Source organism: Benincasa hispida, chromosome 8 (assembly GCF_027475165.1).
Source record: "Benincasa hispida cultivar pf3 chromosome 8, pf3_genome.v1.1, whole genome shotgun sequence".
Taxonomy (NCBI): Eukaryota; Viridiplantae; Streptophyta; class Magnoliopsida; order Cucurbitales; family Cucurbitaceae; genus Benincasa; species Benincasa hispida.
The window spans coordinates 56039918-56047442 of record NC_143485.1 but is presented as its reverse complement, the minus strand read 5'-3'; positions in this window follow the sequence as shown (position 1 = coordinate 56047442).

Here is a 7525-nt window from a genome sequence, read left to right as displayed (position 1 = left end):
TTAAAGTGAACAACTTCCCCCATTCACCAAAATCTCAATTCATTCAAACACTTTCCAAATGGAGGTCACTTCTAGGGTGACACGAAGTGCCACATGAATTTTTTTCTTAGTGTGATAACTAGAAATAATCATATCATATATGTTTATTAATCTCCCACTGAAGTGTTCTAACATATCATATAATTTATTTGATTTTCATTGAAGTGTTCTAATAGCATATCATATATGTTATTAAACTCCCACTGAAGTATTCTAACAATTGGGTAAATTTATACTTAGGTTCATTTCGGCTAAACAAATTACCCTAAGTCTATATGGTTTATCCAAGTATAATACTTATAAATGGATTTAAACCTAAGATGTCTATGTGATAAACCGTTTTATTACCTCAGATCGCTCACGTATGCTCATAAAACCAGTTAACAACGCTCAATAATTCGTCCATAATCCCCAGGTAGGAGGTGTTCCGTAGACCGTCAACTTAAATATCCCCAACCTTAGATAGGATTATATATCGGTTGAGTTTGTAGCCCGAGTTTTACAAGTTTAACGATTATTTTAACTATTAAAACGAGTGGTTAACCTACGTGAGCATGCAACTGTTCTTTGTTATGGATTTTAAATATCTAACCCAATTTTATAACAGCTTATAAAATTTTAGACATGCTAAACATCCACAACATACATCAAAGGCATTCAATATTTAATATAACAATTATATTAAATAAGATAAACCCTAACATGCATACTATATATTATAACATTTTATAACATACTTTCAATGCATGTAACATGCTTTCTATGGTGGGATTTTAAATCTACATGACATACTTTATGCTCATACAAGATATATTTAATTATAACATACATCAAATACAAAAATAATTAAACAAAAACTGATATGGTTTTAGTATTGGCATAAACAAGCAAACAAGAGCCTAATTATTATAAAACAGCCAGTAACAGCTTCAAAACTGCTTCCGAACCGCTCCAAACCGAACCCAAACAACTTGAACTGAACCAGAATAGCCTGAATCGAACTAGCCAAAAACTTTTCAAGCTGAACCGGACAAGACCTCAAGAAAATCGGTCGAACCGGCTGCTCTCGCTAGCTTTAGTATTGATCGGTTCAACTCTCGCCAGCTCCATTGAAGAATCTCGCTTCAAACTTGATCTCTTGCTCCATGCTTGAAATCTCGCTTGAGCTTGATTCATAATCTCATTCAACTCGATCTCTTGCTCGAAATTCCAATAAATTCTTGTTCAAACTAGAAATCTCGCTCAAACTTGATTTAAAATCTCGTTTGAACTTGAAATCTCGCTCGAAGAATTCCATCAGAATCTCACTAAAACAAAATCTCGCTGAGGCTCATTGTGTAACGCTGATGTCTATCATCTAGCACGATTGACTAGTGTCTGCCTGATCGTGTAGTGGCATCACCTTGCATCTTCCAACTATCATGTAGCGCCATCATATAGTGTCGAACAAAGCTACACGATCGTCTAGCATCTTTCAACTATCGTGTATCGCCATCGCGTAGCGCCAAACAAAGCTACACGATCGTATAGTGCTATCGTATAGTGGCTCTTCACATCGCTCAACGCTCGCGCAAAGCTACACGATCATGTAGTGCTATCGTATTACACTTCAACGCATCGTTCAACGCCTGCACAAAGCTATACGATCATGTAGTGCCATCGTATAACACTTTAACGCATTGTTTAATGCCTGGATAAAGCTACATGATCGTGTAGTGCCATCGTATAACACTTCAACGCATCGTTAAGCGTCTGTAGCTACACGATCGTCTACAAAATTTCAACGCCCAACGTCTGTAGCTACACGATTGTCTAGTCCTCTTGCTCTTGCTTTGTAGCGAGATTTAAACATAGGCTGAAGAACTGTAATCTGCAGCTCGGCTTTCTTCACTTATTTCTTCACTTATTTCTTCAATTACAACTTAATTTCAACTTTAATGACTCCAAATAAATTACAGACTCTTGACAATACATATAAGTTCATCAAACAAAAGCCAATTATAAATTTAATCAAGAAATCAAAGAGAAATTAAATGCCAAAACTCAGAAAACCATATCAGTGCACAATTTTCATATAACTCATGAAAAACACCCACCACACCAAAATTAAACCAAACTGAATGCTTAAATGATGCTCTGATACAAATTGTTGGAGTATATCAGCAAGCAGTGGAAGTAACAAGGATCAATAAGCACTCTAATTCATTAATTTTGGCTGTAACTAAAGCATGCTAATACAATATCAAGAGAGTTTCAAGCCATATCTTTGTAGAACTTCTTCAAATCTTGATTCCCAATTGCAAACTTTTTCAAATCTTGTTGTAGACCACCTCAAGATATTCCTTACTATTCTCTTGGAGCTTTAGATTGAGTTGTGGGACTCAAAATAAGCTTGAATAAAGGGAACTTAGAGAAGAACTCACAGTAGCAACCCACTTGAAGAACAACTTTTTCAACACGAATTTTTCAACAAAAATTATATAGATGCATGCTTCTATTCTACTCCAATCTTCTTAATATATTGCAGACTATCATGCAAGAAAGATGGCTGCATGAGATGCAGCTCATGCTTGAAGTTATTGAAGCCAAAATAGGTGGATTTTAACAGTTGAAGGGGTTATTGGAAAAAACCAAAATTCCATTTTTATGTTTTTCTAACTTTTTCAATTTTTTCCAATTGATTTCAAAAATCAATTTCATTTAAAAAATTGAAACGTTTATTAATTTTTCTAAATAAAATTAATGAATAATTATTTAAAAAATTTGAATAATTCTAACTAATTTAATATCAAATATTAAATTAATTTTACACAAATCCACCTTCATATATTTAAATCATATTTAAATATTAATTCTCCTATTCCGTTTAATTCTTAAAATTAAACGTGTAATTATATCTCATATAATTACTAATTTCTTTAATTCTAATTTGAATGTTTCAAATTAACTTATCACGCTACTCTAAAGCTAATCCATTTATGAGCTAGTAGAGGGACCTTGCGGACCTACAAATCATGGGCTCCAACGATTCGAGATTAATTGGCTAAACTCATTACACCGAATTAACCCCCATTCGTTAACTAATGGGTCACTCCATTAAAACCCATAGTTGAACTCCCCTCATTGTAGATATATTATGTCCACTCGATATAACCATGATTAGTAAGTTAACCCTTCACAAGTTGTTCATAATAACGGCTGGGTCAAATGTCTGTTTTACTCCCGAGATTATCTCTTGTTCCTTAAGTCTCATTGATCCTCTAATGAACAATTTATTTGTGATCCAATCAACAAACCGAGTTCCTCTTTGGCTAAAGAGGGTAGGGCCTCTTGTTCAAGACCCATAATCAGCACTTAAGGGAACAACCTCTCTACTATCCCTAAAAGCGGGTAGGAGTGAATTCCTTCTTGCACCTTATGTCCCCAGCTATCTATCCAATCTTACCCCTAAAATTGAGGCTTATTGAGCCGGTGCTGTTGAGCCATCCCTTACCTATGCAAATTTAAGGATAATCCCAAATAAATAGGAGTTCATAGTTAGCTCAGGATTAAGGTCAAGTTACTTAGGTCATCGCTTTGAAATAGTCAGTCTTAAACAGTAAACAACGTTAAAAAGTAAGAGTGATTGATTTCGTGGTCCGATCTTGTACAAACTCATTTGCACATAATGCCCCCACTGCTCATGTCATAACATGTACGAATTAGGATCACTTCGTTTGTAGCACTTTACAACTCTTTGTAACAACTACAGAGTAGGCCGCATTCAATAGTATTACCAGAATAAAGCACTCAACCTTGTTCATATACTATAGATCATTTTGACTATTTATTCGAACTTGATCCACTTTTGTGTCTCCACATAAAGTTCAAGTACTCATGTAATAGTCATGAGTCTCTTTAGGTTTATTGGATTTCTAATAAGCAATAAATATATTCAATAACAACTTATTGAATTTTCAGAATAAGTTTTATAGTTTACAAACCACGAGTTTTAGGACATAAAACCCACATGATCAACTTTATTCTATATAGAAAATAAATTTCGGTCAAAGAGCATCCTCAATAATAAATTCCAACTAAACGATGGAATCAGAAAAGTGATTAATACTTATGTGAGCATCATGCTTAAAAAACTTTAGATGGTAAAACTTTAGTCAATGGATCTGACACCATGGAGTTTGTTCCTATGTATTCTATCACAATTTGACCATTCTGAAATCTTTCTTTAACAACGAGAAACTTCACGTCTACATGCTTTGACTTCTTATTACTTCTGTTGTTGTTAGAATACATTATTGCCGACTTATTATCATAAAGTAATTTTAGTGATATTTCTATGTTAACCACTATCTTCAACCTAGTGACAAAATTTGCAATCATATTCCATGATTGGATGCCTCATCATAATATGCTATAAACTCTACAGCCATGATAAAAGAAGTCATCAGTGTTTGTTTAACACTTTTCCAGGATGCAGCTCTTCCAGCCAACATGAAGATGAGCTTGAAGTGGATCCCAAAGTGTCTTGGAGTCCATCATAATCGGAATCAAAATACACAATGATCTCCACAACTTCTTATCTCCAATAACTGAACATATAATCTTTTGTTCTCTACAAATACACTATAACTCGTTTGGCTGCTTTCCAATGATCCATCCTCGGGTTGTTCAAATATTTGCCTAACAATCTAACTATGAATGCAATATCTGGACGTGTCCATACTTGAGCATACATTTTAATTCCAATAGCCAATGCATAGGAAACCTTCTACATCTCCTTATTCTCGTGTATAGTCTTGAGGCATTGACCTAAATGAAAATTATCCCCTTTAGCGACAGGGGTATCACTTGGTACACAATTTTACATGTCAAACCTATTGAAAATCTTTTCAGTATAGTTCTTTTGTGAGAATCTCAAAATACCTTGAGAATGATCTCGCAGTATTTTAATTCCTAGTACAAAAGAATGATCACTAAGATCCTTCATCTCAATTTTTTTTAGGAACCTTTTAGGGGGCATTTGGTATGCGATAAAAGCAGAGAGTTGAGGTGAGTTGAGTTGGTAATTATTATCTAGAGAGTTACATTGTCTGTGTTTGGTATGCATAGTTCAATTGAGTTGGTAATTATTGTCTGTGTTTGGGGGCAAAGTTGAGTTGAGTTGAGTTGCATTGGGGTATCTAGTACTGTTTTTGTAAATGAAATTGATTTTATTTTAATTTTATTTTTGTTGTTGTTGGTTTTAATTTTCAGCTATACACATATTTTCATAACTTTTCTAGGATAATTTTTTTTTTTTTTTTTAAAAAAAACTTCGAATTCTTTTCCATTCTCAAAACATAATAAATTCTCTACAAAGTATTCATATACAGAACACAAAATTTTGGATTCAATTTTTTAAACACTCAAATAGAAGTGATTATTCCATTCAAAAACCCAACTTAATCATTAATTACCGTAAAAGTTAAAATGAACTGAAAGGATTAGTGCACAATTTTTCATGCCAAATCTACTCAAAATCTTTTCGATGTAATTCTTTTGTGACAATATCGAAATACCTTGAGAATGATCTCACAGTATTTTAATTATTAATACAAAAAAACCATCACCAAGATCCTTCATCTCAAAATTATTTTTGAGGAACCTGTTAGGGGGCGTTTGGTACGCAATAAAAGCAGAGAGTTGAGTCGGTAATTATTGTCTATATTTGGGGTAGAGTTGAGTTGAATTGAATTGTGTTGGGGTATCTAGTATTGTTTTTGTAAATGAAATTGATTTTGTCTCTTTTTTTTTTGTTGGTTTTAATTTTCAGCTATACACATATTTTCCTAAGTTTTCTATGATAAAAATTAAAAAAAAAAAACTTCGAATTCTTTTCCATTCTCAAAACATAACAAATTCTCTACAAAGTATTCATATACAGAACAAAAAATTTTGAATTTAATTTTTTAAACACTCAAATAGAAATGATTATTCCATTCAAAAACTCAACTTAATCATTAATTATCGTAAAAGTTAAAAAGAACTTAAAGGATTAGTGTCATCAACTGAATTTATTGACATTGTTTTAGATAGAATGGGTGACACTAAATGTTAATCTTAAGAAAAACCAAAATCTTATAATTTAGATGATAAAATCAAGTATTAAATAGTCTTTTATGACCAATTTGTAGAATATGGACTTACCTTTTTCTAAAATCGGTAAAATGATTCTAGATATACTGATGTCTAATTTTGCTACTATTATGTTGCATCAGTGTACAAACTATCTTTAAAAAGAAAAAAACTTGAGCCATAATTTTCAATTCTACTATTTTATTAGAATTATGTAATATTTGAAAACATCAATGAGTATTTTATGATAGTGTTGCCATGACAAATCTTACAAAATTAGAATTTTTCACCCTTGATATTAACAATAATAATTATTTATCATGGATACTTGATGTGGAAATTCACTTGGATGCTATGAATCTGGGGAAGACTATTAAAAAAAGAAATACGACATTAAGTAAGAACAAAGCAAACCTATGATTTTCCTTCATGCTTGGTGTCCATGTAAGTCCACATCCTACTTGTTACTTTACCTATAAACAGTGACATTTTGTGGACTTTAAAATAACATATACATTGGGCAAATTCTATACAACTTGGAGAAAGTGAATAAATCTGAAAATTTTCTCATTTCTCATTTTGTTATTTTATTTTATTTACTTATATATTATATTTTATTTATTTTAATATTTATTTATTTTATTATTATGTTTCGATTGTACTTCTCAATTTGACAATATATATATTATTATTTAAATACGACTAACATATTAGTTAAAATTTACAAAGAAATTGCACGTCATCACAAGGAAAATCATCAATTCAATCTTACTTCATAAATCTCAAGGCAGCGTGGGATAAAATTGCAACCTACAGTGAGTTGCCTCAGTCTTCATCGGAAGCAATAATTCCGAAGATGAGAGACCATGTGGAGAAAGAAAAAGTAATGCAATTTCTTTTGGGACTAAATGATTCTTATTCATCTAATTTCGCCAAGATTCTTCTCATGAAGCCATTTCCAACCGTGGACATGACTTATTTTGTAATAATTCGTGAAGAAAAACGTAGGAAATCGGTTTTGTGATCAGATTTATTGAGAGTGCATGGACTTAATTGACAATGAATAGTATAGGAATTAAAATTAAACACGCACTACTACAAAAACAATATTTCTTACGTTTTTTAAATGTCAGTTGTCACTTTTTTTGACGTTTTAAAAAACGTCAAGGAATCCAATGTAAAAAATGTGGATGTTCATCCCTAAGAAACAAGGAAACGTCTACATAGAAAAAGAAACAACTAACGTCTTAAAACATTTCAATTCACATTTTACATTGAATTTAAACAAAAACAAGCCAAATCCCCCAAATTCAAAAAAGCAAAAAAAAAAAAAAAAAAAAAAAAAATCAAAACAAACCAAAAACAATTGGCT